The sequence below is a fragment of the Megascapheus bottae genome, chromosome 2 (assembly GCF_031878675.1).
Source record: "Megascapheus bottae isolate mThoBot1 chromosome 2, mThoBot2.hap1, whole genome shotgun sequence".
NCBI classification, from domain to species: domain Eukaryota; kingdom Metazoa; phylum Chordata; class Mammalia; order Rodentia; family Geomyidae; genus Megascapheus; species Megascapheus bottae.
This window is the reverse complement of record NC_143510.1, coordinates 37,428,723-37,452,160: the sequence shown is the minus strand read 5'-3', so window position 1 is coordinate 37,452,160 and position 23,438 is coordinate 37,428,723. Positions and strand designations below refer to the sequence as shown.

Sequence of the window (23,438 nt, the reverse complement as noted above, 5' to 3'; positions counted from 1 at the left end):
GTGTGTTTTGTTCCTCAACACAGAATTTGGAGAACAAGTTCAAGTTGTATGTACAGGTAGTGGTGTATGTGACAGAGAACTAACCTGCTCTGATTTCTTTCGAGAAATACTGCCTGCAAGTAAGTATAATCTGTGAATTGTGCATTTACATTGGTTTTATTTTTCTGTTACTTCACATATAAATAAATGGAGGCAAGCATCTTAGCTTTGGGCATAACTAAAAATAAAATTATGTCAGGAACATACTTCGAAAAGGAATTTCTATTTGTTTTATCACCAAAAGGTGGCGTCCTACCCCCATGCCCTTTATTTTAAAAAGCCTTCTTGCTTTAATTTAACAAAAAGAAACTTCCAGTTGATTACTGATAAAGAAATTAAAATCTGCTCCTTATGAATGTACCGTGACAGTATTGGAAATGAACATTATGTTAAGCTGCAGTTAAATTTTCCTCTAATGTAAACCACACAGACATGGAGGTCTTTAATAAGGCAACACATTAGACAGAATCATATCCCAAGCTAAGTGCCATATATCATGGGATTTATAATCAGGATTTCCTTTTGTCTGCAAAACTTGTTGCCAACCTGACATGAGCCTCCATTTGCAAGAGAAGGTAGAATTTCAGATTGTTCAAATGCATCAAGACCAGCAGAAATCTAATTATATATAGTTAAATATATATTATATATTTGTATGACAGTAAAAATTGAAGGACAACACACTATTTGAAAAAGAAGATCAGAAGAGGAGGCATTTTTTATAGATGATGTATATGTTTATCATATTTAAATAAGCTGCGATTCCTCTGAGTCTTAATTCGACAACTAGAAGGAAGCATACAAACCAGTGGTGCTTGTCAGAAATACTTATAGAAATTACAAACCAATTTTCCCAGTAGACTGGCTACTTTGCAGATTCCCATTTAATTCCATGAGAATTCAGGATATGAGATTTCCAGTAGTGTCAAAGGGTTGTTGAAAATATGAACTGACCAACATAATGGTTTTAGATTAGTGTCCAAGTCATGGTAAGCATTCAGTAAATATTAAGATGCTATTGCTGGCTTCTGTAAATTGTGAATATCCAGGGACAAATAATATTTATTTGTGTATCTTTTAGATCCCACTGTGAAGCCTAGAATATAGTAGAAGGCACATTAGTATTTTGGCAAAGATAACATGAACCCTAGCTTCTAGGACAGTGTCCCTATACACTAAAATGAGTTTGTTTATCTAGTTTCTAGTGTAAAAGGCTGGGCGGTGGTCTTGTCTCAATACCATAGAACTTTACACAGCATGCATACAACATGAGTTTGCCAGGACAGAATTCACTTAGAGCAGTTTCTTTTTCTATGGCTTTATTTTTCAGCACCAGTGAAAGACTTGGTTATTATTGTTTTTCTTTCCAAGCAGATACAATTCTAAAGTGGTAGTCTGATTCTTTCATAGAAACTGAAATTTCAAAGCTAAAAATGAAGAGTGAACAAAATTTGCAAAAAAATGTGTAACAGCCTTCTCAGAATATTATCTGAGAATATGATTGGGCTAATTTCAAGGCCAAAGGGACTATGTAAATCTTTTTCCCAGCCCAGGGTAATTCTTTTTTTGGTAGGAATCCAAACAGTGGCTTTTAATATACTTTCATAAAGCAAAACTGAGAATGCTAGCTTGAGAGTCTGACAGTATCTAGGGTGATAGGTCTAAAAAGAATTTTTAAAAAAAATCTGTTGAAGGTCTTAATATTTTTTTTTTCTAAGTCATGTTTTGGGAACAGAAAATAGGTCTTCCCTAGGTGAGTAAAAGTGAAAGAGACAGTCGTGTCTTTTGTTTTACATATGCCTATCTACATTCCCAAACCATTTCCATTAGGGTTCCTGCGGTGCTCAGTTTAGATTTCTAAATTCAAACTTCCAAACAGCCAAAAAGGGGGGTGCGAGAAGTCTCACCTTTCGAGAGAATTGGTCAAAGCTTGCTTGCACGTGACTGATGTGTGGGAGAGGAGGTAATTTGTGTTAAACAAGTGATTGACATGTTAGCCCCGGGTGTTTTCCTTAGAGGAAAGGAGGAGGCTGGAGCTCAGTTCCGCGCAGCCACTTTCCCCCAAGTCGGGTGTGGAGACACATTCCGGCAGTGGCTCTGACAAGGGTGGTGGTGGGGAAAGAGCATGTTTCTGCACCCTCTCTTTCTCTCTCTCTTCTGATTCCCGATTCCCAGATGCAGGGGAAAAACCCCTGGCTGGCTGAGTGGCTGGTGGGGTTTCTGTTTCCTTGCAAACCCGGGTTTGTCCTTCTGCTGAACTTTCACCTCCCGAACTCGCCTCCTTTCATTGGACAAAGTGCAGAAAGAAAGGAGGGGGGGAGACGGAGGGAGGACGGGAGAGGAGGGGAGAGGGGCCCGGGGACGCCGGCCGGTCTCCCGGGCGGCAACTGTCACCGCGGGGCAGAGCACTTTCACTTTTAACCGTGGAGCAGCGCGTCCTCGCGCTCCTCTCCTCTCCCTCCGGTATTTTTAGCTCAGAAACCCAGCACACAGCCATCGCCTTCTCAGCATCGCCTCTCCTGGTGACCACGCTCCCGTCTCAGTTTTTCCAGGGTCTGAAGTCTCCCCCCACCTTTTTTTCCCCCTCTTCTGAGGAATCCCTCTTTGCGCCCCCCAAGTCCCCCCTTCTTTTCCAAGGTCCTCCCGGCCTGATGCCTCTTAAAACATTGTTTTGGCGTTCCCGTCCTCCTCTCGGGTCTTTGCTTCTCTCTCCTCGTCCTCATCCAGCTCAGACGCCCCCCTCCCTGGATTAGCCCCCCCTTCCCTCTAACCACCCCCCCACCATTGCGATTTTTTTTTTTTTTGCTGCAAGCCCTGTTGTTTACCCAGCAGGTGGATGTGACGTCAGGGACGCACAACAGCAAAAAATAACAACATCTCCCTCCGCGACGTGTTGGCCTCTCTTGCGCGCCTTATTTATTTATTTGTTCCGGGATGCTGGTGGGGGGGGGGAGGGGTTGGGCGCCAGCGCCCCGGGGACCAGGCAATGCGGGTGCGGCTACAACTCTGGGGGGCGCTGGAGGGGGGGACGTTGTCAAATGCACGAGGCGGAGAAGGGCCTCTGGCTGGAGGTCGGCATGGGCTGGGGGGTGGGGGGGGAATCCTGGCCCAGCGTGGTCTGCGCCTCTGCCGCCGCCACTGGCGCTGGCGGGGCTCTGGGAAGCTAGTCCCGAGCGGAGGAATCTATTGTTATTTATTGTGTGGCAGTTGCATGCTGTACTCGCGGCGTCGGCCCGGCCCTCGCCCGGGAGTGCGTGTGCGTGTGTGTGTGTATGTGTGTGTGTGTGTGTGTGCGCGCGTGTGTGCGCGGAGTGTGTGTGCGCGGGTGAGTGTGTGCGCGCGCGGGCGGGAGTGGGCGCGCGCGGGGAAAGGCCCGAAAACACCTTAGTTTGCACCGAGAGACCATTTGCAGCGGGTGAGTTTGTATTTTTCCATTTCTGCTCCACTTTTTTCCCAAGCCGCCTCCTGCCTTGTTTCCGCCACTTTAAACAACAACAAGCAGCACAAAAAAAGAAAAAAAAAAAGAAAGAAAAAAAGAAAGAAAGAAAGAAAAAGAAAAAAAAAAGAAAAAGAAACCCTACTTTTCATCTCCAGGCTCCACGTGTATCTCCCCTAGCCTTCCCTTCTCTTCTTTTTTCCCGGGGTCCGGGCCCAGGCTCTGGGGTGGGCAGGGGCTCCGAGCCGGCCGGAGGGTGGAGGGAGCTCCGAAGGCCGAATCCCGGGGTCTATTTGCATAAGTCAAATGGGGGGGCTGTTGGTTTTGAGGGGGGTGAGATCGCCTCCCCCTCGACCCCCTCACGCCTCAACCCTCGCTCTCTGCCGGCTCCCAGGATAGAGAAATCAATAAGCCAGGCCGCCGGTCGTAACTTTGAGTGCCCAGTGTCGGCCACTCGGGCACAGATGGGGTGCAGGGCCCGGGTCGGGGCCGCGGCTTCGGCGGGAGGGGGCGTGCAGCGGGCGCCTCCCGAGGTTCAAAGTTTGGACTTGGAGCAAACTTTTCCCCTTCCTCATCCCTGGGTGTGTGTGCGCCCCTTTGGTGCCCCCAGGTAGCCTCGCAGACGCGGGCAGACTGTCCGGGGACATCTGCGCCCGGTCCCCCCCCCCATCACGCTTGGGGACATCTCTGGAACCACGCGCGTCTCGCCCCCCCCCACCTAGCGGTGGGGACGCTCGCTCTCCCACTCCCCCTCGGAGCTCCGAAAACTCAACACACGCCACCCGCGCACCCTCTGCCAGACACTCACCCCCCACGCGCGTTCGGCCCCCGCGGCCCCAGCTTTCCCAAGACACGCTGGGTACAGCCGTGGCCAGCCAGATCGCGGGTGGGCATGAGAACAGGGTGCGCTGCGAGGAATCGCCGCGCCCGGATCCTCCTCCGATCACACCGCACACACTTTCTAGGTCCCCCCCCCCAAGCTCAGGCAACCAGGGATTGCCAAAGCTCTTGATCTGTCCTGCAAGGCGTGCGCGCGCGTGTCGCCGCCGCGTCCCTCTGGCCCAGTCCGGCAACCCACGGGCTTTCCATGTCTCGCCGCCGGCGCGCAGCCTTCCTCCGGAGCTCCCGGGGCTCCGTTCCTGTCCCGCGGAGACGACTCCCCGGAGCCGACGACGGGCAGAGCCGGCGTGCGCTTCCGAGTGGGGACCGAGGCAGCGGGCGGCCGTGCTGGCGGCGGCGGCGGCGGCGGTGGCGGCGGCGGCGGCGCGGGGAGCCGAGGACTTTGCCAGCTGCCGCGGGGTCGCGGTCATTTGCAGCCTCCGCCTCCCTTCGCCCCCGCCTCCGCCCCCCCCCCCATCCTCCCAGACACTGCAGAGCCCGGAAACTTCGATTCCTTCTCCTTCTGGCCCTCGGCGAGCCCCCCTCCCCACCTGTTGGGAGCTCCGCCTCGGTCCCGGGAGACTGGCGGTGACACACGGGCGCCGGGGAGCTCTGCGCCCAGAAACAAAGTCTCAAGTCCCCCTCCCAAGTGTTTGCTTCCACCACCCCCCCCTTCTCCCGCAGCTCCCGCCCCCTGCGAGAATAAGGACTAAATAAACAGTTGTAACTCCAAACCTTGCGCCGGCGATCGTATCCCCTATCCCACCCCCTTTCCCCCCCTCCTCAGCCCTTCCCCCCCAGTCTTTTCTTTTTCTTTCTTTCTTTCTTTTTTCTTTTTTTCTTTTTTGTTGTTGTTGCAACTTTGTAAGATCCCGGGGAAGGTGCGGAGACTCGGGCTCAGGCCGATTTCCCGGTTTCGGGCTCCTGGCTGGGGATTCCCTGAGCCAGCCGAGTCTCCTGGTTTCCTCCGGGCGGGCGCAGTTAGGGTCCTCGGAGCCCCGCCGTCCTCCCTCGGCCCCTGCGCTGACTCACCCGTCGTCCCGTCCCCTTCGGTGGTTCCCCCTAACCCGCACCGGAGAGACGTGCTGAGGGTCGCCCCGCTTTCTTGTCGACCGCAGAAGCTGAAAGTTTTGGAGAGGAAGAGACAGCGCGCGAGGAGCGAGCGGGCGTGGGGCAGCGGTGGCGGCGCCGGGGACCATGGTGCGGCCCGCGCCTCCTCCTCCGCGGACGTGAAGGCGGCGCTCCCTCTCCCTCCCGGACTCGGCCGGGTAAGTCGCCCGGGCACGGACACGGGCGGGGGGCGTGGAGGGAATGGGGGCCCCGGACAGCCCCGGGCTGTACCCGAGCCTTTTCATGCCCAAAGACGCGGCGGGAGCGCCGCGATTAGACGCCCCGAGCAAGCCATGTGCCCATCCTCAGGCCGGTAGGTGCTTGGAAAATACAGGGCTTCTCTTTTTCTCCTCTTTCTTGACGAATTCCGAAAACCTGGAGATCAAAGTTGAGTACGGAGTGTAAAGTGCTTGGATAAAATATGGTGACATCCCTCGCTCTCCTTCTCACCCCAGTTCTCTCCTTTATAACTATTAATTATTTCCAAGTCATTGTGCCCCAATACCCTAGCTGGCTGATTACAAAGTGTATTGATTTAGTCCTACGCTTTCGTCTTAATTCATTTTCTTGTTGCTCAACCAGAAAGACCTAAAATGAAACTTAACGCTTCCGCTTGCCTCGCTCCCCACCCCCCCAACTCCCGCAACTGTGAGATTTGTGCAGGAGAATGAAATTAATATAAACATTTCATTTGGTTGCACTCAGGTTTATCCAGGCTCACTCACATCTGAAGGGTTGAGATTGCCCTCACGTCTAGTCACAGGCATTCTTCTTCTTTTCTTTTCTTTTTTAAAGTTAGCGTTTCTTATTTTGTTCCCATTCTTTAAACAAGAATGCTGGAGGTGCATTCTGGAATTCAGGTCAAAGAACTGTGTTCATTGATGCCCGTACACTTCATCTTTGCTTGGCCATACACTTGAGCCTTTAGTTCTTGTAAAATAGCTGAGTTGAGTTTTCTATTACTGAAAAGACACCGACATTGTGCAAAAGCTTTACCTTCCCACTCCCGTTTTTCCGCAGTGAGAATCAGTTCCAGGGGGAAGATAGGGTAACTAGAATTTGAAAAGAAATGGTATACTTCAGATGGTTTCCATCCAGGGGATAGAGCCTGCAGCTTGGAGACAGGAGTTCTTGCAAATTTCTGTTTCAGAGGGGAAAAAAAAAATGGTCAATTTTTTTTTTCTTCTTTCTGTTTTTGAATTCCACTGGAGTTTGGATTCTCAGGTAGAAATACTCTTCCCTTTCCATCAAGGAAAAGAAAACAATCTGGAGTCACATTTTCAGAAAATTGGGATCTCTTTTATCTCCTCCCTGTCTTTGTATTTGGATTGTGGTCTCTTCATTAAAGAGTATTTAAAATATATATAAAGGATCTCATGGTAGTTACCACTCAACAGATATCAGCTAAAATCTCAATTTGCAAAGGGGAAGAAAAAAAAGATTTAAAATCTGTCTACTGGCTATTTCTCCCACCCGATTTGGATTAGTCATTGTATGGTGGTGGGGGGGTAGGGGGGGAAGAAATCACTTTTTTTTTTTTTTTGAAAGTAAAGTAAACAGCCTCCAACTGCTGAACCTTGACAACCCAAATTAAGGAACCAGGAGAGATCAAACAAAACTGCTGCTGGGTTGTTGTCAGGAGCTGCTTGGTTGTAGAACTCTGGACTATTCCCTCAAACAGCCGGGCTGTATGTTCACTTATGCAGAAATGGACCATTGCAATTGCTAGTCTTCCTTGTGCATTGCACAGGCTCATTTGGAAGTAAATCTCCAGCCTCTGTCTGGTTGGATTTGAGTTCTCTATGGATGCAGAGTTGCTGAACAAGTTAACATTTATTTAAATGTATCCTTTATGAGGATAATGCATCCTACAAGGTACCCGGAGACTAAATATTAAGTCATCTAGAGGCTGTCTTGCTACCCAGAACTGTACAGTGGAATTCTTTTTTACCAACCTTAGACTCCTACACTAGAGTTAGATAACATTTTCTCACATGGAACTAGAAGAATTGCCTTGTCAGGCAATTTAAACCCTAGCTTTGGTTTAAATCTGATGTGAAGCTTAAAAAAAAAAAAGAAAAGAAAAACCCAAAACAAAAAACATTAGTGATGAAGTTTTGGATCAGCCCACTCTTGAAATTTAAAAAGGCAAGAGAGTCTTCTCCAGATTAGATATAACCTCTTTTTTTAGATTGACATTAAACATGACCATGTTGCTACTTTTATTCAAGTTTTCTTGCAACTTGTCCTTGCTTGTTGTCTAGGAAATTTTAAGTGCTCTACATTTTTAAGTAACGTAGTAACAGTAATTACTTTAGCATTTTGTTTTCACAGGTTTATCAAAGTAGAATGAAAGAAATATCGACTATTCAAATTAATTGGCTTAAATTAAGAGGTTTATATTCCTGTAGATGCCTGTAAGATTTTGTGTTTATATTTAAATTCTGGAGGATAAATTCTGTAACACGTTTTTTTCTCAACTATAAACTAACACCAAATTAAATGTCATTTTTAATTAAGTAGAACAAAATAGGAAATAGGGAAAAGTAAACATATAAGAATAAAAACAATTGTCATTGAAGGCTTGTATTTTTAATTAACAAGTGCCACTCATATAGCACTTTGTGGGTTTTTTTTTTGATGTGTGTGTGTGTGCTTTTAAATAAGTCTGAATTTCTTAGCAATAGTGCTTGTCTCAGTCTTGAGGGTTTTTTTTATTGAATATACCTTTATCCTCTAAGCATTGTGATTATAGATGTATATGGATGCATTTTTTTGCAATATGTAATGGTTTTTTAAAGATATATGAATACTTTCTAGCTAAGTTATTTGTATCAACAATAGCAAAAGTTAACTGGAACACTATTGAGCCCAGACATGTTTTTGTTTTCTTTTGTTTTAAGCATTAAGTTTTTCCTTGCTTTTCTTAACATTGCATCCCTGATGTCCGCAGCCTGCATTCTTAGGCTCTGTGTTTAAAAAACACAGAAGCAGAATTGCGATATTTCCCAAACAAATCTATTTGTACCATGCTCAAATTAACAGAGAAGGGTCTGTACGGCAGAGGTGTCAACCTCTTTGGAATCTTCATTTGTCTTTGCATCCAGTCTCTGTGCGTATTTATATGGTTTTATTGTGTTACCTATGCCTCACACTCAGTTTTGAAATATCATCTTCTAAGCTTGCTCATTACAAACAACCATGTGTATTTAGACAAGGGTAGGTATTACCAGACCAATCCCATTTCAGCAGGGATGCCAAGAATATTTACAGGCTATAGCAAGAGTTTTGTCTTTTAAAAACAATTTTAGTTACACGTTAATGAAATTTAAATAGATTGCAGGCTGTCAGAAAATAGTATAAATTTTGTTTATGATTCAGTTACTTGAAGGTACTTACATTAAAGAAACTCATTTAACCCTGACTGAAGAGCATTAAGTAGGGAGCACAGCCCTCTAGAGAGTTTCTCTGCCCTTTGCTCTCTCCATAATCTTAAATGACTACAATTTAATTGCAACTTCAAGGCATGGACTATGAGCTGTTTCTACAGGACTCAGAAAGGGTTTTCAGTGCGCCACTCAATTTGCACAGGTGGTAGTTTTATTTTATTGTATTTTATCTTATTTATTTATTTATTTTTTAGCAATTTTGCCGAGGGCTTTTTCCTTTCTTATCCTGTTCTGTGCCATATTCCTTTTATACATTGCAGTCAGCCAGTGCCATTTTTGCTAAGCTAGTAGTATTGGCTTTTTTTTTTTAAAGTGTGGTTTTGAATGAAGAAAATATATAAAAGCACTGAGCAGGTAAGGTGGTTGTTTTCTAAAGAAAACAACCCCAAGAAAGGCATGTGGTGGATAAGCAGGTAAATATTATATTCCAGACTCTGTATACAATTACTATTAGCAAGCCCCCCCACCTTTTTTTTTTTTGGATGCTAGTAAATCACACCAGGTGATCAAACACGGAGCTTGTGAGACAAGCCAGCCAGTCCTAAGTTTGCAGTTTGCCCATTATTTTCTCACCCAGCTTTCTTGTGACTTGTTACCCTAATCTACCAGCTATTGAGCAGTGCAATTGGACATGAGTTTTATGCTTTCTCTTGTCTGGTACTTGGATGGACTCAAGTTAGAGATGCCCAGAAAGATGCTCCCAGCAGGCTGGGAGATGAAGCTAGTTTCTGAAACAGGGGTTATCTTATGCATAACAGGCTTTTCTTTTTTCTTTCTTTCTTCCTCCAACCTTTCCACTGTGGACCCTTATAGTTCATTTTGATGCCCATGTGACCATGTGGTTAATGTAAATTAAGTAGATTTGGCTTGTGTCACCAACCTAAAAATAAATGTTGTAAGGAACGTTTGATTTCAAGCAGTGCTTTGATTTTTGCATCTCATAGATAATGTTCTGGCTTCTATGGTTGCAGCCTGGTATTGTGCAAAGAGGAAGGACAGACAGGTAAAGTGTATGGCAGTCGGCAAATACAATTAGACATATTCTTATTAATGATAGTCGGTTTGTGCATAGGCATTTTTCCAACTTTGTGGAAAGGCAGCTTCCGTTCACTCACAGGTTTAACTGGAAACTGTGTTCTCTTTTGTTTTTAATGCTGCCTTTTATTATCCGGTCCTAAGATCTGAGGACCACATTGACTTGCTTTGCTTTTTGCAGTCCCCTCACAGTGGTTTTAAATACGGACCCAGCCTCTTGTGCACAACAGGTGTTTGTTCTGTCATTATTTTATGAAACAAACAAACAAAAAAAGGTATCCTACCAAAAAAACCACTGGTTTTCTTCTTTGGCTTTCTTTAACTACCTAGACAGGTGTGAATGGATTTGTCCTGAGGAGCCTTTTCCCTTTTGGGGTGATGGTGGGTTTACTTGGTTAAGTGCCGTGAAATTTACAGTGAAGTTGAAATAATTTAAGGTTATTGGGACGATGAATAGGATGCTGGGAGCTTTTTGTTTGTGCTTTGATCTTAATGCTTAATGCTGTTCTTTGTGGGGGGTTCAATGAGTTCTTTTACTTGTGGTACTTAAACTGCTGAAATCGTAAACAAAATGTATATTAAATCCTGACAACTAATAATCTATTTAAATTACATTAAAGTATCTGGGAAAAAATTTAATTAAAGACAGAAGTACTGTCAAGCCCTGTAAATATCTTGACAGGTCTACTCAAATGGAACTGATATCACGAAATATTTACATATGTCTGGTGTATTCCAGAGCATCCCAGACAGAGCCTGCTGCAGAGCTAATTGCACTTTCTTCCCAAATCACAGTTTTAATAAAATAGGTTTTTCTAAAAAGGAATATGAGTGCATACCACGTTGCATTGTAGTATTCTGTTTACTGGGTGGTTCTCTGTACTCAGCATCATTCTGTGATGAGTTTATCTCCTTAAAGCGGCACTAATGCAAAGGAGGCTTCACTGTGTAGGCAAAGCATGTCCTTCTGTTTGGTTTCTCCTGTTTAAAGGCTCCAGGATTATGGCACCATCTACTGAGGAGCACTAAGATGGTCAGAGGAAGGCATTGCTGCGTCCCTGCTTAGAGTACGTAGATGAGATTCTTTCAGGAAGGGACAAAGATTGGCATTTCACATCCTGAGTCCATATTGATTGATTATTAGTAAGGAAGTTAACAACCTTTTGCCTGATTCTCTGACTTTGAGTAACTTTTCAGATTTGCATTGTTGACTAGGCTACTAAAATCTAACTCAACACCTGAATTCCCAGTCTCCGTCTCCCCCCCCACCTCTCTCTCTCTCTCTCTCTCTCTCTCTCTCTCTCTCTCTCTCTCTCTCTCTCTTTCTCTCTCTCTCTCTCTCTCTCTTTTGAGCTGTGCTTTTTAGTCACCACAGGAATCTGCTTCAGGTTCCTGCCTGTGGATTAAGGTTAAAGGGATTTTAAGGCATGGTCTTCAAGCTTGGTGATGTGATGCAGGGCAGGCAGTGTGATCATTCAATCTCTTGCTATTCCTGGTGTTTTCAGAATGCTGACTGCAGCCTTTAGAAGGGTTGTTTGGGTAGACGAGTTTTCCTTGAGTTTTTTCAGTCTCAGTACCTTGTGCTTAGTTGGTGGTATCCGGCTCCTGGGATCAGGTGAACAGGACAGAGAAAGATGCTCATATCTGAGGTACAGGAACCTGGCAGGTGGTTCTAATTCAGCATGCTTCAGAAGCTAGGTTCTGGGCTTGCCTGCATCCACCTGCTCCCACTTATATGATGATGATGATGATGATGATGATGATGATGATGATGTGTGTGGGTTCCTAAAATACAGATTCTTGAATCTGAATTTTGGCTGATTGACATGGGGTGCACATTGAGGAACTTCCTCCTTTAATTCTGTTGCATGACCCATGAATGAGATACTCATTGACCAAGTGATTTGTGCTACTAGAGATTGCACACCTATGATTTCTTTCTTCTGCTGGACATCACTGATAGTCTGTTTAATTTTGAGGTCCATCCAGGTTTGTTTGAATGTGTTTGAATTTAGATAAAGAACGAACAGCTATAGCTTGTAAGCAAGTGTGGGTGTTTGAATCCCAACAGGCTGGATGTTCTAGAGAGTGGTCATACCACTGCTGGACATGCCACCTCTGGGATGGGGCAGACCCCACACTTTAGAAAAGTGCCCCATGATCTCATACCCACCAAAATGGGAAATTGCTCTCTGCAGCGGTTGGAGCTAGAGGAAAACTTTCAACTCTTCCCAAGGGTTTAGTGGAGTTACATGGGCATTCTGCAACCTTAAGAGATAGATGTACACAGGATCTCACTGAACACAAAAGAAACATTAGCTTCTTAGAGAACCAAAGGTGAAACAAGAATTTCACAGTTCCAAGAAGTAGTCTCAGTCGTTTTCACCAACTATCAACTCTTTCTTTTCAGATCTTACCTAGCTTGCATCCAGATTCTCTAGGGGCTATTGTCATATTGTAACTAATAGGATCAGGCAGATTTTTAATCTTTTTTTTTTGTGGGAGAATTGTGGCTTACACTCAAGGCCCTAGAGCATTATCCGCTCAAGGGTAGCAATCTACCATTTGAGACACAGCTCCACTTTTGACTTTTCATGGTTAATTAGAGATAAGTATCTCACAGAGTTTGCCTGGGCTGGCTTTGGGCTGTGATCCTCAGATCTCAGCCTCTTGAGTAGCTATGATTACAAACATGAGCCACTGGTGCCAGGCTGAGTATTGCATCTTAATTTAAAATTCTGAACTGTTTACTCATTAGATTAATCCTGCTGGCACAAGTATTTTGATTTCTGTAAGCATCTTGGGTAACACTGTATCCGTGTATGTGATGTGGCATGTATCAGTGTATGTGATGTGGCATGCACCGATATTGATGGAAATAGGCTGGCCAAGGATGCCACACAAATAAAGGAAGTAGAATTCTGGGAGGAATGTATCGTGTAAGATTATGAGATAAAGGCAGATAAAATGCTAAAGAAGCCTGTTTAAATGTTCAGGCTTCAGCTAAAGATCTAAACCACTAAGATCAAAAGCGTTGTTTAAATAAAAGTTGTCCCGACTTTTTTTTTTAAATCTCTATATTTGTATCATGCCTTTTGAAGTTACCCAGTAATAAAGTGTTTGTCCAAAATGCCCCTGTCTAATTTCCTTTTTGACTTTGGGTGTGGCTTTATTTTAATAGCTGCCAAAAAGTTGGCAATTTTTTTTTTCTGTTTAGAACTTCACATTTACGTGGGCCCTGGGTTCAGATGGCATTTGGAAAAATCCTGTCATGCAAACTTCTTTTATTTCTATTCAGACCCTGAAGCACCTTAACAAACAAATCTCTGGCAGGCTAAGTTTTAAAATTAAGAGCACCTCCACTGCAGATGTGTTTTTATAAAAGATGAGAAGATGGTAGGATTGAATAAAACCAGGCAGGATGCACAGTTAGAAGGACTCAACACTACAGTCCCTGGCTGATCAAATCTCAGCTTCATATTAAGTCACACTACCTCGTTTGTCAAAAGGATGTTAATAATTTCATTAAGAATGGTTAAGTAATTAACTGATATTTCATTAGGGAATCAGCTACAGACCTTTCCCGCCCTTTATATTTTAGTGATGTAAAAATTATAGAAATTTTCTAAAAGAATGTTTGCAGCAGTTTTCATTTTGAATGAACCTTTAGGAGTGCCGCCGAGTGAAGAAAACTGTGTACTGCTATCAACATGGGCTGGCAGAGAATCTGGGAGAAAAAAGCACCTATTGAAATAGAAAATGGTTCAGTGCTGGGTTTTCTTCTGTGGGCCCCGGTAGGCATGTTGCTGCAGACTTGCTGCAATTTTGCATGCCTTTTCTGGGTTTAGGAAGGGTTCAGCCGCTCGAATGTGTTCATCTTATTTTCTAAATAATGACTTTTGTGGCAGAGCTATGTGTGTTGACAGTAAACGCACATCCCCAACTTGGGTAAGCTTACCATAAATTCTTATGCTTGTACAAGCAAGTCTTCCTGTTGGCCTTGGACAGGGGTGCTCCTTGCTGAGTTGAAATATTCTGGGATAGGGAAAGGCCCTACCCCTACCTGGCAGAAGTTCACTTTTCTCTGATATCTTTTGTCCTGAGGTCACACACAAAGGCTGCTTCTACCCCATTCTCCTTGTGTGTTATTCCTGTCAAGTGGATATTTCAAAGCACCCTGAAAGAAAAATCCCACTTTTTCACTGTCTGTTTTTCTTTTTGTTTTGTTTGGTTTTGCTTAGGAAACAGGACAGTCACTTTTACTAAATATAGAGAGTTAGACTTTCCCATAGCTCGGGGCTGAGGTTAAAGAATTCTTTAAGTATGAGGTAATAATCAGCAATTTTGAAAACAGCGGAAGTGGATTTTTTATATTGGGATGCAGGCTTCAGTGTCTGGAAGCAGCACCCCAGTTGTCGAATAAAGTGGTGACACCTTGGCCTCAGAAATTTCCATCTGTCAGGCTGGAGAAGAACTTGGGAGGGAAGAAATTGGCCGAATTTCTTTAAAAAAGGCATCCTCATATTTTTTAGTTTTTTTTAAACCATGGAACATGTAAGATATTAAAAAGAATTAAAGAACAATTCCTTGAGCACCTGGGTACCTGTGCCTCATCTTAGGTGAGAACATTTGCCTGTCTAAATAGAAGAGGTTCGTAGCCTGTCCTTTCTTCCCCTCACTCCATCCTTTGCCCCTTAGTAGAGAAAGGAACCACCCTCACACCCCTTCCAGTAATTTTTTTGTACTTTTTTAAAAAATATTTTATTTATTTATTTATTTATATCTCTTTATTTATTTATTTTTGCCTATCCTTGGTCCTGTTCTGTGCTTAAGTAATCTGCTCTTCTTCATTCATTTTTTTTGTACTTTTAATATATATGCATGTCATTCTTCCAGATAGAAGACAGTGTTTCTCATGTGCTAAGTTTATGTGGATAGTATCCCACTATGCATTCTCTTGCGACTTGCTTTTTAAAATTTAGTAGTTAGTAAAATTCTTCCAAGTGAATACATGTAGCTGTAGCTCATTAATTTCCTTTTTCCACATGAATGTTTTGAAATGCTGACTATTCATTCAAGGAAAGTTCTTTACATTTGAACCTCAACCCACCAGCGCTTCCAATTTGTGGGAGCATCTGATGCAAATTTGAGACATACAACCATCATTCCTGACTCAGACTTCAGAATGTATTTGCCTGTGTTTTGTGTGTGTGTGTGTGTGTGTGTGTGTGTGTGTGTGATGAGTTAGAGGGGGAGAATTGTAAAGAATCTCAATCATTTATTCAGGAATTTGCTTAAAAAGTAAATGTATCCAGTGGCTGATCTTTTACGCTAAGGGAAAAAAAGAAAATAGGCGAAGCATTCATTTGAAGGAGCCTAGCCATTTTCTCATTCTTATTTAAAGACTTGGCTTAGAACTCAACAGTTGCATTTGCAGGGTAGCAAGTTAAAAAGCGATGTTTAATTAACAGGCGCTTTATACTTCTGTATCCGTGTTATAATATAGCACCTTGTTCTCTAGTGTAGAGAGTGATTTTTGCATAATTTAAAGGACTGGCGTCTTTATGGTAAGAAAACCATATAAATAAAGATATACTTAGATGGAAATCAGAACATGTTTTTAAAATAGTGTGTGTCTACTTTCAGCTGTGTTACCAAACTTGCTGTATAAGCCAGAGTTGATGCTGTGTGATTATGCTAATGACCAGAAGAATCGATGATGCGAGACTAGATGCAATCAGTGGTATAATCGGAGAAAGTTATCAGGGTTTTTTTTGTCATTAAGTATTAGTGATAAATAATACACTGTTCATTTTGAGCAGAGAGAACATATTTAATTCTGATGAACAGAGTTTCAATTTAGTCAAGCTCATTGACAGAGTAAAATGATAACCTTTTGTAATTTCAGAAGAAAGAGAAAAGGCGCTTGTGCTGGGCTGGACATCTGGACCCATCTAAGAATGTTTACCTTGACCAGTTAAGGAAGGTCACAAACACTTTGTATGTTCTTTCCCCTTCTTAGACAACTTGGTTATTTGTACTGATGTTTTACTAGGAATATCAGATACTTGGTAAATAGCATCAGTGACTGGCGATGTTAAACAAAATAGTCTCAAGGTAGGTAATGTTTCCCTGAAGAGTGGAGGAAAAATATAACAAAGGGGGAATGTTTGGACAGTGCTCGTTTTTGAAATAACTGGTGTGTGTTCAGCAGGGTCTATTAGAGCTGTGTTTAGCCATTCAACAGCAGTTTTAATCTAAACAAAAATGGGGTTTCTCATATCAAATAAGGTTATGCTTGGTAATGGTTTATTTAAAGAGAAGTAATACTTGTAACTCAGCATCTTGTTCTAGGGTGCTTAAAACCTTGTGGGAAAGCAGTGACCTTGCCTTATGCCGTTTTCTCTCACAGAGAGCTCTCTGGATGCAGTCGCTGCCATGCACCAGCATTAAGGGATGAGGGAGAGAGGGAAAGAGAGAGGGAGAGAGAGGGAGAGAAAAGAAGTCAGCTGTGTTTTATAGGATGTAAGGAAGAGTGCTTGAAGCCAACAGGGGAAGAAAATCAGATGGAAGTCTGCACTGACGTTACTTTTTAGAAAATGCATTATAAAAAGCAATTGCCTTGAAAGCAGAGACTCCCACCCTGACCCAGGCCAGCCACATTCTGCCATTTTCCTGCCACTGTCATGCGTGTGGATCCATATTGGCTCTGACCAGCCATGCCATCTGCTCTTCCAGCAGTGGCCTTCTCTGTGGTAAGGCAGGCCAATTGGGTCAAATTTTGTGATCTGGCAGATAGCCACTCAGAGCTCAGATCAGGCCAGGCTCATTTTTATGTGTGTCCAAAGCCAAGATTTCAACTTGGTGAAAGGCTGTGGAATTTATTTCCCAAAGTGTTGCCCAAACTGTTCTTCTTTTCTTCAGCTGCCTCCTCGCGCTGAGATGATTGCTTAATGCTCTTAATTATGCTGGATCCCCGGGTATTTTCGAGCACCTGTGCGTAATTCAGAGCCTGGGTGGTCACATAGCCTGGCTCACAGGCTTTCCTGGAAGACTGGGAAAATCCCAAAAAACCTGACCACGCATCACACCGAGTGCAAGGCAGCCCAGCAGAGGCTGGAGGAGGGTGGGCTTACCTCCCCTTTTACGTGTGTCCTTTGCTGTAGGGTTGGGGAAACTTTTATGGATGAATATGTCAGAAATAGTATATTGAGATTTTTCCCTGGGTTGTAATAGTAACTGTATCTATGTCTTTAAAAATTCTCTTAAATTTCCTACCAAGTGATCACTAAAGAAAGGGGATGGCAGCTGGGGACCTTTGTGACTGTGGAGTCACAATGGAGCACTTCATGGACTGTCCTAGAATGGGGGACTACCCGACTTGGCTCGTGTGACCCCAGCTGTCCCTTGTCTAGGTGGAGATTCTGGTCAGAGAAGACTCTGTGTCATGTAACTGTTACACAAGATATCTTCCCTATATCTGTGTTTCTGTCCATAGATGAATGCAGATACTGATGTTGGCATGTATTCTGTGGGTGTATATATTTATATGCATATATGCATATGCATACACTTTTTCAAATAGTATATACTGATCATGTTCCTTTTTTGTTGATGTTTTTGTTGTTATACATGTTCATTCTTTACTATATCCAGATGAGATTCTCCTTTTTTCTTTTTTTCTTTTTTCAGTGCTGAGAATTGAACGTAGGCATTTGGGCATGATAGCTAAGTGTTTTTTTTTTTTTACCACGGAGCGACATCCTCAGTGTGGTGTCAGGTGTTTAAAGCATATTTGTGACTGAGGATAGAGCAGATCTGTGGAGCTACAGGCACTTTCTGTGGGTGTTATATACACGTGTATCCACAAGGACATGGGTAGATAGAAGGTGGAATGTGGATGGCATAGTACAAGTTTAAGGAACTGGAAGTTATTCTTAGTAAGTGGTTTACATTGTTGCTGCCCCTTGAGATTAGAAATTCTGTGACACATTTGTGTTCCTTTTCTTTGAGCTCTGACACTCATACCAAGCCTCTGGATTTTTAAGTTGGGATGAGATGGAAAAGCAAAACCAAAAACTTGCTCCACTCATAAAATCTTTTAGAAGTGGGGGCCAGTGGTTCACATCTGTAATTCTACCTACTGTCCTAATTGCGATCTGAGGATTGAGGTTCCAAGCTAGCCTGAACAGGAAAATTCTTGAGGCTCTATATCTTTGGCTAAAAAAGAATACGTGGCTTAAGTGGTAGAGTACCAATAGTAAGCGAAAAGCCTGTGAGTGTGTGGTCCTGAGTTCAAGCATTGTACCCATATGCATGTACATACATGACACATATACATGTACCCCCCCCCCACACACACACTGAAACAGAAGAATCAAAGTTACATGAGGCATCTGAAAATTCAGCAAACTGTGCTCAGGGCAGAGCCTTCCCATGCAAGGCTTCCTGATAGCAGGGCTGCCCTTGCTGATAAAATTTGAATGAACTTCCCTAATGCCATTCCAGTCCAACTAAGTTGAAACTGAGAATGGAGTTTGTACCAAGTTTTAGAATGCGCTTGGATCGTTCTGGAATGTTTTCCCTTGAGCAAAGTAGGGTTTGCCATCTCCTCAATGTTGCGTTGTGTCCCTGATGTTTAATAGCCCTGGAATCCCAAGCAGATGTGCAGATGTCTATTTCTCCAAGTTTCAGGTTTAAAATTATTATTATTTTCGCTGATTTGGAGGTATCTACTTAGGATCTCAAGCTCACTTGGCTTTGTTTAGTTGGCCAGAGCTCTACCAGGCCATTATCCCAGCTTCTTGCTATCCAGCTAGGATAGAGGTATCTCTGGAACTTTCTTTTTTTTGTCTGGGCTGGCTTCAAACCTTGATCCTCCAGATCTCAGCTTCTTGAGTAGCTAGGATTATAGGCACAAGCCAGTGCCTAGCCAGTTTCATATTTTTCTTAGTGGCAGTGACTGGGCCAACAGACTCGGATGAAACCTGTTTGGATGGTGGCTTATTTTGAGCACTTGATTCTTAGTGTTTGGGTATTAATAATAAGAGTTCCTTCAATTAACCTCAATTTTTGTTTTGTGATGATAAGGAAATGGCAGTTCACTCCTTCCATTTTTTGGAGAATGTTAGATAACAGTAGAGCAAGTTGAAATCATAACCTCCCAAGCTTCTTTATGTGTTCTCCTACAGCCTTATTCCCCTGTCTTCTGAGCAGCTCATCAGGTCTTGACATAATGGGAGAGTTTTGAGAGGGCGCAGTGTTGGGAGGGGTGGGGAAGAGTGTGTGTGTGTGTGTGTGTGTGTGTGCCTGTGTGTGTGTTCCTATGCACTCAAGTGTACAATATTGCAATTCTGTGTACTTCAGGGTGGGAGCTAGGAGCAGACTCTCACAGCTCTGTGGCTTTTGGAGGAAGTTGAAGATTGCCAGGAGAATGACGCCCACGGTGTCACCATCTTCAAGGAATGAAATGAGTTTGGGGGCTGTTCCTGATGTCCCAGCCCAGGACTAGCTGTGGTGAGGAAAGAAGTACCCAACGTTTTTTGAGGGAGCAGTGGATCGGCTTGTCTGCCTCAGATAGCGATGGGCTATGAGCCTCTCAGTGCTGTCTGTCTCCCACTTTGCACAGTTCCTGTTGGCTTGGCTGTGTGTTTTACAAGCAGCTACAGAGACTGGGAAGACACCATCACAAGTCCACTCTGTCCTTTGTGAGAGTCACTGAGTCAGGTTTGGGATTTGAGTGTGTTTGTGGTCTCTTATTTCTCCCTGCTACAGTGTTTTGGTGTGTTTAGCCTCTGGGGAAGGAGAGCTTCACACAAGGCAACTTAAGGTCTGCAGTCCAGTTGCTAAGTTGTGATCCATGCACTGTTTCCATTGTCTTCATGCGCCTACCTTCGTCTGGGTTGTCAGAGTGCACTGGCTGGGCTGCTTTGGGGGTTGAAGAGGAAGACTTCACATCTGGCTCATGTTTGTCAGTCTGTCCTGTGACTGGGGTCCTTTTGCAGCCAGCACTCAGCTGTCCTTGTGCTGCGTACTTGTGGAGGTGCTTTGTTAGAGTTTTTAACTGGTTGTCCTGAGCATAGAGAAGTGGTCTCTGGACATGTGTTAGGACTCCTGGAAAATAGATGAAGGCTGAAGCCTTGGCTCAGACAGTAAAGCATCTGCCCAGCAAGGGTGAGCTCTGAATGAAGATCCTAGTACTTAAAAAGGTCATCATTGAGTGTTTGCATTTGTCACCATGGATCACAGTCATTCATCCACTCATTCATTCATTTGCACCCCTCTTTACTTATCTGTTGGTTTACTAAGCCTGGTGTGGTCGTGAGCAGGAAGAATCCTGTGGGTCTTTCCCAAATCTCCAGTTTCCTTCTGGATATCCTTACTTAGGTGTTTTCACACAAACATCATTTAGATATCAAAACCCTGGATCATTTTTCACAGGGATCTTTATCAACAAGCTTATAGGATTCATCTCCCTCAACCTTTTATTTACTAAATACATGGCTGTCCAGAATCAAATGAGTCATCTGTGCACATACTTCCAATTTCTGTAACAAATACAATGCTGGGTTACATTTGGCCTATGGAAAATACAGTGGGTTCCATCGCAAGCGTAAGCAGTGCGTTGCCTTTCCAGCCTGAGCACTTAATTAAGACCTGACAGATTGATTTTTCCATTAGGCCAGAAGGCAGGTGTCGTCTTGAGTCATTCTTGATTTGAATTTCTTATTAGGAGACTGTTTAGCTCTGCCCCCTCCACACACATGCACACGCACACACACGTGCGTGTGCGCACACACACACACACACACAAATATGTACTTAGCAAAGACTTTTTCACATACACACAAGTTTCATGCAACGAATTGGTATAAAGTAAAATACTTTTAGAATAAGTTCCTGTGAAAATGGCATAAATAGGGAATTTCAAGAATGTAGCTGTTGCTGGAGAGTGATGCTGGTTTATAGTTTGAAAGCCACAAAGCCATGTTCTAAGCCCCAACACCACCAGTGACAGAGACAGAGACAAAGGGACTGAAAGGGACAGAAGCCACTGTATTTGTGGTCCCTTTTCCATTGGTGGATGAAATTTTTCTTTTCCTCTTTTCAATTTCTTTCTTCCAGAAGTGACCTGGAAACACTTTCTGAAAGGATTGATTCCCTTTTCTTTGAATTATAAATGCCCATTTACATTATTTGTAAATTATAAGTAAGTTAGCGATCACTCCAAACTCTGCAAAGCCATTTGACGCTGAGAACTTGAGTCCTGTTAATGTCTGTTAGTGTGCTGAGCCTGTGGCACAGGTTGGGGTGTGGAGAGGTGCTGGTGCAGGGTGCTTATGGCCCATCATACTGTAATACAGAAGGGAAGGATGAGGCTGTGTGTACCTGCAGGCAGTGACTTTGGGTTCAAGAAGTTTCTTGGAAGCCTGTGTTGATTTCACCTTTCACAGTGTGGATGGGGTGGTTTGAGCCTGTATTCCTCGCTATTTGGGTGGCAGATCGTGGTAGGATCACCAGTGGAGGCTAGCCCCACAATGAAAGTTTCTAAGACTACATCTCAATCAATGACTGGATGCACTGGGCGTACCTGTACTCCCAGCTACATAAGGAAGTACAACAAATAGGAAGATTGAAGTTCAGGTCTACCCAGATATAAAGTGAGACCCTATCTCAAATAATGAACCAAAAAAAAATGGGCTTGTAAAGTGTGACTTACATGATAGCACACCGGCTTAAGTAAGCATGAGGCCCTGAGTTAAAACACCAAACAAAAATGTCATACTAATAGAACTTTATTTTATGGGTTTAAATGAGATAACCATGTGAGATATAACATATGGTATCCTGGTATCGGTCTGTCTGTCTGTCTATCTTTTTACTGGTTCCAGAGCTTGAACTTAGTGTCTTGCCCTCTCATTCATCTTGCTTGCTCATAGCTGACACTTAAAAAAATAAAAAGTAACAGTTGAGTCACTTTTCCAGTGTGTGGCTTTTTTTTATGCTGAAATCTCAGGAATTTTTCTTCCTAAGTCTAGCTTTGAACCTCCATCTGGGATCTCAGCTTTCTGAGTAGTTAGGATTACAGAGTGAGCTATAGCACCTGCTCATCTGGGATCTCTGTGGTTTGTCATTTTTTTCTATTTTTATTCATTAAAAGCCACTGGAGATAGTTAAGACACCGAAAGAATGAGAACCTTTGCAGAGGTGACCACAACCTTAAGGACCTACCTTGTCTACACAATGTAAGAATTGGGCTCTACCAATTGGTGGCTGACCTGGCTATGTTTTAGAGTTTGAGGTCTATCTCTTAGCTTTTTTTTTTTTTCCCCCACCGGTCCTGGGCTTGAGCTCAGGGCCTGAGCCCTGTCCTTGAACTTTCTCAAGGCTAGAGCTCTACCTCTTGAGCCTCAGCACCACTTCCGGCTTTTTTCTATGTATGTGCTAACGAGGAATCGAACCCATGTCTTCGTGCATGCTAGGCAAGCACTTTAACCACTAGGCTAAACTCCCGGGCCCTTATCTCTTAGCTTTTGAATACATTCCTTAACTTTGATTTTGCTAGTTTTTAAGTTTTTTTTTTATTTGCTTCTGAATTCAGTGCAGGTGTAGGCAACAGGAAGTGACAGCTTAGGCAGTTCCCAAGGAGCTTCATTCAGATGGTGCCAAGTAGATCTATCTACCGGTGTTATCACCTTACCCATAATCTGGCCCACTGCGGCGTTCCCACGTGCCGGCAGGATTACAGAGGTGAAGTCATCCAGCAGTCTGGCACCAGCCTGCCTGCTCCTTGGAAGGTGCAGGCGGCCAGCCCTCACTTGAGGAGTGAGTGTTGAAGCTGTACCTGCTGGCAGCCCCGGGGTTGCCCTGCACGTGGCTGGCATCTCAGTCTGGCTGTGAGGCTTTTCCTTTGGGCAGGCCAATGTCTATCCAGAGAGTCATTTTTAAGGCTCTCTCCCTGATTCCCTGATTCATTGTCTTGAGGGGTTCAGAGTGTGTATGTGTATACATGAGAGAGAGGGAGGGAGAGGGGGGGCAGGCACAGAGAGGCTTAGAGAGAGACAGAGAGAAACAGAGGAACACTCAGAGAAACAGAAAGAAAGAGACGGGAGAAGAGAGACAGAGAGACTGCCTATCCTATTCCTGTGGTAGATAAAGTCCCTCTTCTTAGCCAAATGCTAGTCTGGGCACACAGTAAGCCCTTGGACACACGGAATTAACGCTTTCCCACTGTGATCCACCATCCTGGATACTTTCTGTGCCTCTGCCCTGAACCTGCATATAAGTGGCCATCTCTTTCCTAATGTTTCCTTTCCTTCCTTCCTTCCTTCCTTCCTTCCTTCCTTCCTTCCTTCCTTCCTTCTCCTCCCTTCCCCTCCCTCCCTCCCTTCCTTTCTTCCTTCCTTCCTTCCCTCCCTCCCTCCCTCCCTCCCTCCCTCCCTCCTTCCTTCCTTCCTTCCTTCCTTCCTTCCTTCCTTCCTTCCTTCCTT

The 23,438-nt window shown here is 44.0% G+C and overlaps 1 protein-coding gene across 1 annotated transcript in view; it reads left to right on the top strand.

The window, feature by feature from the left end:
* Nucleotides 1-5,207: 5,207 nt before the first annotated feature.
* Nucleotides 5,208-23,438, top strand: part of Foxp1 (forkhead box P1) — a 574,139-nt gene continuing 555,908 nt past the window's right edge. Inside the window, exon 1 of the mRNA XM_090323968.1 lies at nucleotides 5,208-5,622. The gene's annotated coding sequence lies outside the window, so the exon portion shown is untranslated. The remainder of the gene's footprint in view (nucleotides 5,623-23,438) is intronic.